Consider the following 12,461-nt stretch of genomic DNA (forward strand, 5'->3'; position numbering starts at 1 on the left):
ACCATTTTTTGAAATTGTTTAAACTTTTCTGAAATCTCATTCTCTGTCTTCAGAAAATACACAAATCCCATTCTAGTGTAATCATCTTCCAAAATGAAAAAATACTATGCATCACCTAATGACATAACCTCCATTGGTCCACACACATCTGCATGTACTAATTCAAGTGATTTAGAGGCCCTAGTGCCTCCTAGTGGAAAAAACTGTCTTGTTTGTTTGCCTTCATTGCATACCACCTGGTTTTTCTTGCTAATGTTGATGTTGATGTCTTCACATACCATTCCTTCTACAGTGCCATTTTTCATTTTAATAATGTCCTTTGCATTTAGGTGACATAATCTTCTATGCCAATCTGATGCTGTGATCATTCCCAAAAATCACATCTTCTGTCAACGTTTAGCTTGTACACACCATTAATGAGATCTGCAGTTGAAACTACTTCCCGATGCTTGTTATAAATATTGCACTGATCACTATTAAATCCAATAAAATTTCCTTGTTCAGTCAACCTGCTCACAGGGAGCAAATCTTTAGTTATTTCTGGAGCACACATAACATTTCTTACAGTAATATCAAAAAAGTTCTTCCTGGCCAGTGTTGTTAAAACAACTTCTCTAGAGCACAACACTGGGATTTCTATCTGATTTGCAGCCATCATCTTTTGAATGTTAACATCATTCATTTTGTTTTTTATCCATTTTTCATTTGCTGTGAGATGCACACTAGCACCTGAATCAGCATACCAGTCACTTCTGTCAAAAGAGCCACTTATGAATACTGCACTGAAAAAATTTGAAGTTTTGTTTTGTCTTGCATCATTTTCACTGTTAGGGCACATACTTTTAAAATGTCCTGGTTTCTTGCATTCATAGTGAACAATGTCCTTCCTGTTTTGGTTTTTCCACTGTATTTCCATTTTGGTGAGAAAACTTTGGTTTATTTTGTCTGCTTTTGCCCCTAAAAGCACTACCAGTCATGGTGACCTCTCCTTCCATGTCAAGGAGCTTACTTTTGATTGCGTCCCTTATGGTTGGAATTCCTGAGTGCTCAATTGCCATTATCATGGGAGAATATTTTTCTGGGAATTCTGCTAACATTCCAAGTAATTTCTGACCATTATCTACTATCTGGTTCACATAGCTTGTCATTGACTCACATTTTTCTAGACCTGTTGACATTGGTGTTCTCAATAAATTTATTCTTCTCACAAAATCCTAGTTGTCAAACATTGATTTCAGTTTCTTCCACAAGTCCATTGTCATTTTTGCTTCTCTTATGTGGACATATAAAGCTGGATCAATAGTAAGAATCTTCTGATGAAACTACTTCTGAGACACACTTCGCTAATTCTTCAAGAATAAGAATATTTTCTATAGCAAATGCCTAATCACCATAGTCCTCTCATCCTTTTAGCTTCAACGCATTAATTAGATAATTTGTTGCCATATTTGTTCACTTTGAATTTTAACAAAGTAGTAACAAATAATTTTCCTTATAAACATTTCTTTGCAGGTTTGCATTTAAGTATTCCACTTTTAACTTTGGCTGTACACATGATTTGCTCCATTGAAACATCTTTTGCCCCACTGAAACTTTCTCTTACATTTTAGAAAGTAATAATTATTTTCAATACTAGTAACATGAAATATATATTTGTAAAAACAAAGATGATGTAACTTACCAAACAAAAGTGTTAGCATGTTGATAGGCACACAAACAAACACAAACACACACACAAAATTCAAGCTTTCACAACAAACAGTTGCTTCATCAGGAAAGAAGGAAGGAGAGGAAAACACGAAAGGATGTAGGTGTTAAGGGAGAGGGTAAGGAGTCATTCCAATCCCGGGAGCGGAAAGACTTACCTTAGGGGGAAAAAAGAACAGGTATACACTCGCACACACACACACACACACACACACACACACACACACACACACACACACACACACACACACACACATAATCCATCCTCACGTATACAGACACAAGCAGACATTTGAAAAGGCAAAGAGTTTGGGCAGAGATGTCAGCCGAGGCGAAAGTACAGAGGCAAAGATGTTGTTGAATGACAGGTGAGGTATGAGCGGCGGCAACTTTAAATTAGTGGAAGTTCAGGCCTGGTGGGTAATGGGAAGAGGGGATATACTGAAGGGCAAGTTCCCATCTCCGGAGTTCTGACAAGTTGGTGTTAGTGAAGTATCCAGATAACCCGGACGGTGTCACACTGTCTCAAGATGTGCTGGCCATGCACCAAGGCATGTTTAGCCACAGGGTGATCCTCATTACCAACAAACACTGTCCGCCTGTGTCCATTCATGCAAATGGACAGTTTGTTGCTGGTCATCCCCACATAGAAGGCTTCACAGCGTAGGCAGGTCAGTTGGTAAATCACGTGGGTGCTTTCATACATGGCTCTGCCTTTGATTGTGTACACCTTCCAGGTTACAGGACTGGAGTAGGTGGTGGTGGGAGGGTGAATGGGACAGGTTTTACACCGGGGGTGGTTACAAGGGTAGGAGCCAGAGGGTAGGGAATGTGGTTTGGGGATTTCATAGGGATGAACCAAGAGGTTACGAAGGTTATGTGGACAGCGCAAAGACACTCTTGGTGGAGTGGGGAGGATTTAATGAAGGATGGGTCTCATTTCAGGACAGGATTTGAGGAAGTCATATCCCTGATTGAGAGCCACATTCAGAGTCTGAAGAGTCTGGGAGTAGGGCTGAAGGTGAGGCCTTTGGATAGGACAGAGGTTTCGGATTGGGAGAGAGGTTTGGAGGACAGGTTAACTACTCAATTAGGGTGTTGCGGTTCCAGATTGTGCTGATTATAATTTTGAGGTTTTGGAAGAAGTGGAGCTGGAAGTGGGAGATTGAGTAGATGGGAAAGACTGGGTCTGTGTGCAATTAGAGGAGGTTGAGGTTTGCTGGAAAGGCTGTGGAGGGTGAGTGAGTTGCCTTTCCGGAGGTGGGAAACCAGGAGATTGGACAGTTTTTTGAGGTGGAGGCTGGCAGGCTGTTCTAATTTGCGGTTGGCCTGTAGGAGTATGCTTTGAACAGCCAATGTGGATGTGGGAGAGGAAAGATTGAGGACTTTTATTAAGGATAGGATGTGATGGGTGTGTTCATTGGCTGAGTTGATGTATAGGTGAAGGATTAGGTGGGTGAGGGCAATGGATTGTTCAGTTTGGAACTGGTATAGGGACATACCAACAATTTAAGGGAACAGCCATTTGTACCAGGATGGCCCACTTGTACGCCAACCTATTTATGGTACAGGAAGCCTTCATGGTTACCCAGGCCTGCCAACCCAAAGTTTGGTACAGATTTACTGATGACATCTTCATGATCTGGACTCACAGTGAAGAAGAACTCCATAATTTCCTCTCCAACCTCAACTCCTTTGGTTCCATCAGATTCACCTGGTACTACTACAAATCCCACGCCACTTTCCTTGATGTTGACCTCCATATGTCCAATGGCCATCTTCACACATACGTCCACATCATACCCACCAACAAGCAACAGTACCTCCATTATGACAGCTGCCACCCATTCCACATCAAAAAGTCCCTTCCCTACAGCCTAGGTCTTTGTGGCAAACGAATCCAATGCAGTCTGGAGTCCCTGAACCATTACACCAACAACCTGAAAACAGCTTTCGCGTCCCTCAACTACCCTCCTGACCTGGTACAGAAGCAAATTACCAGAGCCACTTTCTCATCCCCTCAAACCCAGAACCTCCCACAGAAGAACCCCAAAAGTGCCCCACTTGTGACAGGATACTTTCCGGGACTGGATCAGACTCTTAATGTGACTCTCCATCAGGAATACTACTTCCTCAAATCCTGCCCTGAAACGAGATCCATCCTTCATGAAATCCTCTCCACTCCACCAAGAATGTCTTTCTGCTGTCCACCTAACCTTTGTAACCTCTTGGTTCATCCCTATGAAATCCCTAAACCACCTTCCGTACCCTCTGGCTCCTACCCTTGTAACTGCTCCCGGTGTAAAACCTGTCCCGTGCACCCTCCCACCACCACCTACTTCAGTCCCATAACCCGGAAGGTGTACATGATCAAAGGCAGAGCCACATGTGAAAGCACCCACGTGATTTACCCACTGACCTGCCTACACTGTGAAGCTTTCTATGTGGGAATGACCAACAACAAACTGTCCATTTGCATGAATGGACACAGGCAGACAGTGTCTGTTGGTAATGAGGATCACCCTGTGGCTAAACATCCCTTGGTGCATGGCCAGTGTGACACCATCCGGGTTATCTGGATACTTCACTAACACCAACCTGTCAGAACTTCAAAGGTGGGAACTTGCCCTTCAGTATATCTTCTCTTCCCATTACCCACCAGGCCTGAACTTCCGCTAATTTAAAGTTGCCACCGTTCATACCTCACCTGTCATTCAACAACATCTTTGCCTCTGTACTTCCGCGTCGGCTGACATCTCTGCCCAAACTCTTTGCCTTTTCAAATGTCTGCTTGTGTCTGTATATGTGCAGATCGATATGTGTGTGTGTGTGTGTGTGTGTGTGTGTGTGTGTGTGTGTGTGTGTGTGTGTGTGTGTGTGTGTGTGTGTGTGCGAGTGTATACCTGTCCTTTTTTCCCCCTAAGGTAAGTCTTTCCACTCGCAGCATTGGAATGACTCCTTACCCTCTCCCTTAAAACACACGTCCTTTCGTCTTTCGCTCTACTTCCCTCTTTCCTGATGAAGCAACTGTTGGTTGTGAAAGCTTGAATTTTTTGTGTGTATTTGTGTTTGTTTGTGTGCCTATCAACATGCCAACATTTTTGTTTGGTAAGTTACATCATCTTTGTTCTTAGATATATTTTTCCCACGTGGAATGTTTCCCTCTATTATATAACTATATATTTGCCATTACAAGATTGAATCAATATCTTGAACATTCTTTATTGTCCCACACACATGTTTAAACAGTATTCGAGAGCACTTTATGTGCAACATGTTTAACAACAAAAATATATGTCTGTAATCTTGCATCATTACTTGGAAATCTGTTTTGAATATGACCACAAATTATTTTATCTATTTTTACATATAAATCACTGACCTCCTCATGTGTTGATTCCCATATTTGTGTGCCTTGTCCCTTAAGACTCACATCGCCATCTCCCTCATTAAAACTGGTAGCAACTAACCTATCCAGACCACATGTCCTTCATTCCCTACATCAGGCATATTTTTACACAATTTGGTGATAGTTACTGACATTCTGATTTGTTCTAGTTCACATTCCTTGGTAATACCATTATGTGGAATACCATTACTACTCCATGAGCTTCCTTTATTAATTATCTTTCTGCTTTATCACTTTATCCAGTACTCCATTAGTTTCATCTGTCTTCTTACTGATGCTCTCATTTACGACCACTTGTTGTATTTTTTGCCAAAGCCGCCAGTATATCAATTTCATCGTAAATGCCATATCCTCTATAGGCAGCTCACTACTTTCACTTTTTAAAATTGATACTGTAACTCCATATGAAATTACTTTCCAACCAATAATAAACAAAATCATTCCAGACTCAGGTCCAGGTATGGACTAATAGTTACCAAACACCTGTTCCTATCGAATGATCACAATGTAATAGAATTACATGGCATTTGGTAGTAGCAAAACTCTTCTGAACTATATGAAGCCTAGCCCAAATACTAAGCTCCACAACTCCAGAGGAAAATAAACAATCATAAAAATTCAATATTTCTAGGAATACTTAGCTTCAGATTTCAAAATTGTTGCCACAAATACAGTTGAACACACAAAATCAAAAGCTCTGAAGCAAAATCGATCTAGTAGAGTGAATGTGATCACTGTTTAAAGTCACTGTAATCTGAGGAATAAACAAGCGTCACTTTTTTCTTATAGTCACAGATGAAATAGGCACAATCAGTATCTTATTGTTAATGACATCACTTCACTTAAACAAGTGTTCTTTTGTAAACTTCTAAACTATTTATCTGAAAATTTCAAATTAGAATACACTTTTCAGGTGATGTAACCATGCTAATTGAAAACAATTACAAACCAAATGCTGGGTAAGATGCTTTACTCATGTATTATTTATACACTCACACATTGGCTATTAATAATGAAGTCTTTGCATTTAAGTGACATTTGTTGTTAATCATGCAAGCAAAACAAGACCAGAATACCACAGGTCCATAAATGACAATGCACAGTACCAATATGTCCTGAAAAATTTTACACAAAAATGTGTACTCAGGGAATCATGTCTTGGGTTCCATTTATCACTGTGGTAGTGAGTCAAATGTTTTGGACAGCCCTTGGTTCTTTTGCATTTTCCTGAGAAAACTGAGAAACCATGATTTCTGGGTATCAACATTACCAGTTGATTGGATGGCCACTTCTTTAATTTCTGTTCATGGCAAACTGTTGGAATTTTTACCATATTTTCTTAATATGACGTTCTCAGGGAAGTTCAAAACTTTTTTTGATATAATTATCCATTACCAAGTTCTATAGGTTGCAATTTACCATACTTCCACATGCAAAATTTGCACATATTATCTGGTCTGTGACATAAATGTAATTTTAACTGATGTATTGAACACATAGCAGGGGTTCAGGGATCATTGCAAGGGTTCTGAAGTCACCAAATTAGGTTTATAGTTGTCATTTGTTCACCAATATTGATGTATGATGTGCTCTCTCTGTATAATAGGCACATTACATCTAGACAGGCTGTCTTGGCCTGGAAATTATTTTAAGACACCAACTGGTGGTGAGTTCAGCTTACACAAAATTATTTTGTCATATGAAATTCTCTGAACATGCAAATCAAACACCATATTTATATGTATGCTGTAGATGTTGCCTAAAAATATAATGAGTTTTAGCTAAAGTAGTACAAAGTGAACTTCTGTTAGATGGGAAACAATTTTGTGTTACCCCTATATTATGCATATTTACTTGTTATTTACATGTGTCAAAATATGTAAATTTGTCAAAATATATGATTAAACTGTCAAAACTTTACTATCCTGTAGAATTTATTTTATGTAAGCAGGACACCCTGCTGTAACAGGGAAAAGAAGAGACCCAGCTGAAAAAACTCCAGTCAGACCACAAAAAAGCCAAATTTAGTCCTCACTAAAATACTGTGAAAGGAAAATGGGGAACCAGCAGCCTCAGTGTTCTCTTGCCTTGCTCACAAAAATTTTGGCACATAAACACATTCATGTTCTTCATGCTGAAGGAGAGTACCCCAGGGACAATAATGGGGGAAGAGAGAGGTGACACTATCAGTGGGAGTGAAAGAGAGAGAAGACTGTAATAGTGGGAGCAAAAAGTTGCAGTGAAAGAGTAAGAGAGGTGGATGAAGGTAATATTAGTGGGAGCCAAAGAGAGAAGAGATAGTGATGGTCAGAGAGAGACAATGACAGTAAAAGAGAAAGAGAGATGGATGGAGATAGTAACAGTGAGAGGAGAAGAGTGAAGAGACAATGGAAATAAAAGAGAGAGATGTATGGAGACCATACATATACTGGGAGTTTGGATTTGGAGCCCCTCCATAACAGTGAACGTTAACACAGAAGTGTTCACCCATTTTCCCCCACACCCTCTACCTACATCCTATGGCCCAAGCAAATAATTCCCATAAACATATATTAAGAGAGGACAATGGTAGTTGAAAAGAAAGTCAGCAAACTGTAAGTGAAAGAAAGAGACAATGGCAATGGGCACAAAAAAGAATGGGACAAAGAAAATGGCAGTAGGACAAAGAGACAATGAAAATGCAGAGAAGGAGACAATGGTAAGGCATGCGAGACAAAGGGATGAATACAGTGACGGTGAGAGAGACAGATAGTCTGTAAAGCTTGTGTGGATGTTGCAGGGTAGGTTGTGCTGAGACATAAATGTTAATAAAATATGATACATTAAGCTATTCCAATTTAATTAGTGCTGAAGCTAGATAATCAGGCCAGTGTGTGTGTAATTCAAGCAGGTCACCAGAGACAGTGGCATCAAATGTGTTCATTGTTTGGTTTCCTAAACTGAACAAGATAGCAATAAAAAAAACTGTGCATGGGAGTGTAATAAACATCAAACCCAGGCCAAAGGTCGGGGCAATCTTGCATACTATCATTTACATGCTGAGAACAATTAACATTAATTGTACCAGGTGGGTTGCTTGAATTTGCATGCAAAATGGCCTGGTTGGTTATCTTCAGTCGTTATTAACAGAGAAATGGCACAATGTATTCAATTTTTTCTAAACAGTTATTTCTCAGCACGACCTATCTTGCCTCACCAGTACAAGCTTCTCAGCTTGTTTCTGACCACTCTGTATCCCTGTATAGATAGTTGCAGTGAGAGAAAGATACTAAATTTTAATGCTTCACTGCAAAGAAAGAGTGGTTAAAAGGATTTAGACTGATCCATGTTATGAGAGAATGAATATATTCGCATGTGGAAATTTTTAGTGATGAAGGCAGCATGAGCAGTGAGGCAACTGGTTCCCAACTTTTCTGTCAGGGAATTTTAAAGAGTAGTGTATCTGTCTATTTGTGGTCCAACAGGAGAATTTTTCAGCTGATTCTTGTTACACTCCAAGTACGTATCACAATCAAACCTAGTATGCAAGCCATTTCAGTTTGCATCCTTGTTCATTACTTTTCATCACCAGACACTGTGACATTCCTCCTCTTTTCATGTGACCCCACACACACAACTGCAGAATCTCCTACTGGTAGCCTGGACACATCTTGATTCATCAGTACCTTCTGCTTGGTCAAGCTTGCCCACCACCCAGTCATACCTTCTAGTTGTATGGAATGGAGGCCTCCAGCTACACAAAGTATCTTGTGAAAAGTGCAGGTATTGCTTCTATGAACTCTGTGATGGTTGATTGTACATATGCCACTTTGGAAACCAACTTTCATTGAAAAGTTTGTATTTATTCAGGTAACTCAGTACCCTATCTTCAAAACTGATTCAATTATTTTTTTTAAATGAAGGCTGTAGTGGAGCTGGCCTGTAGTTTTCTCTGCATTACCTTTCTTTAGTCAGGGCACAACTGTTGTTGTTGTTGTGGTCTTCAGTCTTGAGACTGGTTTAATGCAGCTCTCCATGCTACTCTATGCTGTGCAAGTCTCTTCATCTCCCAGTACCTACTGCAGCATACATCCTTCTGAATCTGCTTAGTGAATTCATCTCTTGTTCTCCCTCTAAAATTCTTACCCTACACCCTGTCCTCCAGTACCAAATTGGTGGCCCCTTGATGCCTTAGAACATGTCCTACCAACTGATCCCTTCTTCTTGTCAAGTTGTGCCACAAAATCCTCTTTTACCCATTTATTATCAATACCTCCTCATTAGTTATCTGAGCTACCCATCTAATCTTCCCCAATTTTCTGTAGCACCACATTTCGAAAGCTTCTATTCTCTTCTTGTCTAGACTATTTATTGCCCATGTTTCACTTCCATACATGGCTACACTCCATACAAATATTTCAGAAAAGACTTCCTGACACTTAAACCAATCTCGATGTCAACAAATCTCTCTTCTTCAGAAACGCTTTCCTTGTCATTGCCAGTCTACATTTTATATCCTCTCTACTTTGACCATCATCAGTTATTTTTCTTTGCAACTCGCAAAACTCCTTTACAACTTTAAGTGTTTCAGTTCTTAATCTAATTCCCTCAGCATCACCCGACTTAATTTGACTACATTCCATTATCCTAGTTTTGCTTTTGTTGATGATCATCTGATAGTCTCCTTTCAAGACACTGTCCATTAAATTCAACTGCTCTTCCAAGTCCTTTGCTGTCTCTGACAGAATTACAATGTCATCGGCAAACCTCAAAGTTTTTATTTCTTCTCCATGGATTTTATTACCTACTCCAAACTTTTCTTTTGTTTCCTTTACTGCTTGCTCAATATACAGATTGAATAGCATCAGGAAGAGTCTACAACCCTGTCTCACTCCCTTCCCAACCACTGCTTCCCTTTCATGTCCCTCGACTCTTATAACTGCCATCTGGTTTCAGTACAAATTGTAAGTAGCCTTTTGCTCCGTGTATTTTACCCCTGCCACCTTCAGAATTTGAAAGAGAGTATTTTAGTTCACATTGTCAAAAGCTTTCTTTAAGTCCACAAATGCTAGAAACATAGGTTTGCCTTTCTTTAATATTTCTTCTAAAATAAATGGTAGGGTCAGTATAACCTCACGTGTTCCAACATTTCTACGGAATCCAAACTGATCGTCCCAAGGTTGGCTTTGAAGCAAAGCAAGCGCCGTATCATGTATAAGATACAGAGGCGAGCGAGTGCACGGGACTTACCCTAGTTCACTGCTAGTAGCGTCACGTCATCGTAACGCGCCTGCATATAGTATTGCACTACATTTAACATAAAAGTAAAAATTAAGGTTTGTGTGTAAAACTTTGTTAAAGTATAGTTCTATGTAATAATGTTTCAGGTAACAAATCTTAATGTTATAAAATTAGTAGTTTACGTAAAATTCACGTTTTGAAAGAAAAATAGGAGGCGCTAAATAATGACGCTAGGAAGCCAAAATTTGGTGAGAAGGTGCAGTAAGAAGTCATTAATGAGTGGTGCTGGTTTCCAAAACCATAAAACTAAAATTGACTCCAGAATCCGCGTTTTTCGGAAAAATCAGAGGCGCGAAATAATAGAGCTACAATATTGAAAATTGGTAGGATGCTTCAGTTCACCCTAATAATAATAATGGAAATACCACAATCAGTTACCTCTTCTAGTTTTTTAGTAATTTAGTAAAAACTACTTTTGTGAGTAAAATGTACATAAGCATTATAGATTAAGTACTTTAAATTTTAATGATAAAACAAATTCTTTAAGACCAATGATCAGATAGGACAATTAACAAAGCTACACCAAGTTTTAGTCTTGTAGCATAATTAACAGCTGATACAAGTCTTGATAAAGCTATGGTTCAGAGGTAACAATCTACCGTTAGTTCCATTGTAAAAATTCTAGAGAGTAAAGTTTTAATTTTAGCGGGCTGAGATTTTCTACGTGCTTTTGTACTGCTCAGATGTATGTATACAAAAATTGAGAAGTTTGTAAAGCTATTATTAAATGTGATATTTAAGATTATGTGCCTGAGATAGCGATCATTTGGACGCTGCAGGCATCTGCATAGGAACGGAAAGAACAGATGCTCTCTTGGCGGTACGCGCCGGAGCTATATAAAAAGAGCGGCAGAGGCAGTAGTAAGCTCACTCCGCATTAGACCAACGCCTAGTCCACGCGAGCTTAACGTCCGATCGCGCCTCGCCTCAGGTGACGTCATAGCGGGCTGTGAAATGCGCGTACTTAGCAATGTAAACGGACATTGAAAATCGCGAGGACTGTACACCGTCCTGGATCGTTTAGACTTCGGTAACAAACTGTTATTGTGCCGTCCGTGTGAAGTATAATTCCGCGTGGCAAGTGGTGACTAACTCCACTTTTAAGGCGAGCATTAATTTTTTTTTTAACATTATTGCGAACTATTAATAGAGCACCGTTAGTTAGAGTAATGAACTATTCGGGAGGAACTTGCTGTAGAAGTCGCCTCTGAACTATTAAACGATTGGCTGAATTAACAATATTTAATGTCTTTAGCATTTTCAGAAGTTTCGAGTAATTTGTGTGAGCCTTTAAGATAATAAAATCTTGTTTGGAACTTTAAATTTTATTGAAGCAGCCCTAATCCCGTGAAGAACTATGGATATTTTTCGTTTAGCTGGGCTGTACAGGAATGTGGCCGTGCAGACTGGGAACTAAGGTCAGTAAGTTTCCCTTCGCTTTCTGACTGGCCACCAAATTAGTTGCCAGGCTCGCGTGATTTAAGGTGGCAATGTTCAACTTTCATTCAACATTAAACAACGACTTCTTCGCCGTCCCACATATGTTGCATCGGCAATAGTCTGTTACGTGAAATGAACATTCAAACAACTCATTCGACAACTTCTTCGCCGCCCCACAGCTTCTACCCGTTTTTCCATTCATCTGTAAAGAATTTACATCAGTATTTTGCAGCTGTGACTTATTAAACTGATAGTTTGGTAATTTTCACATCTGTCAACACCTCCTTTCATTGGGATTGGAATTATTATATTCTTCTTGAAGGCTGGGGGTACTTCGCCTGTCTCATACATCTTGCTCACCAGATGGTAGAGTTTTGTCAGGACTGGCTCTCCCAAGCCTATCAGTAGTTCTAATGGGATATTGTCTATTCCTGGGGCCTTGTTTCGACTTAGGTTTTCAGTGCTCTGACAAACTCTTCACACAGTATATTACCTCCCATTTTGTCTTCATCTAAATCCTCTTCCATTTCCATAATATTGTCCTCAAGTACATCGCCCTTGTATAGATCCTCTATAATACTCCTTCCACCTTTCTGCCTTCACTTCTTTGCTTGGAACTGGGTTT

Source organism: Schistocerca gregaria, chromosome 1 (assembly GCF_023897955.1).
Source record: "Schistocerca gregaria isolate iqSchGreg1 chromosome 1, iqSchGreg1.2, whole genome shotgun sequence".
Taxonomy (NCBI): domain Eukaryota; kingdom Metazoa; phylum Arthropoda; class Insecta; order Orthoptera; family Acrididae; genus Schistocerca; species Schistocerca gregaria.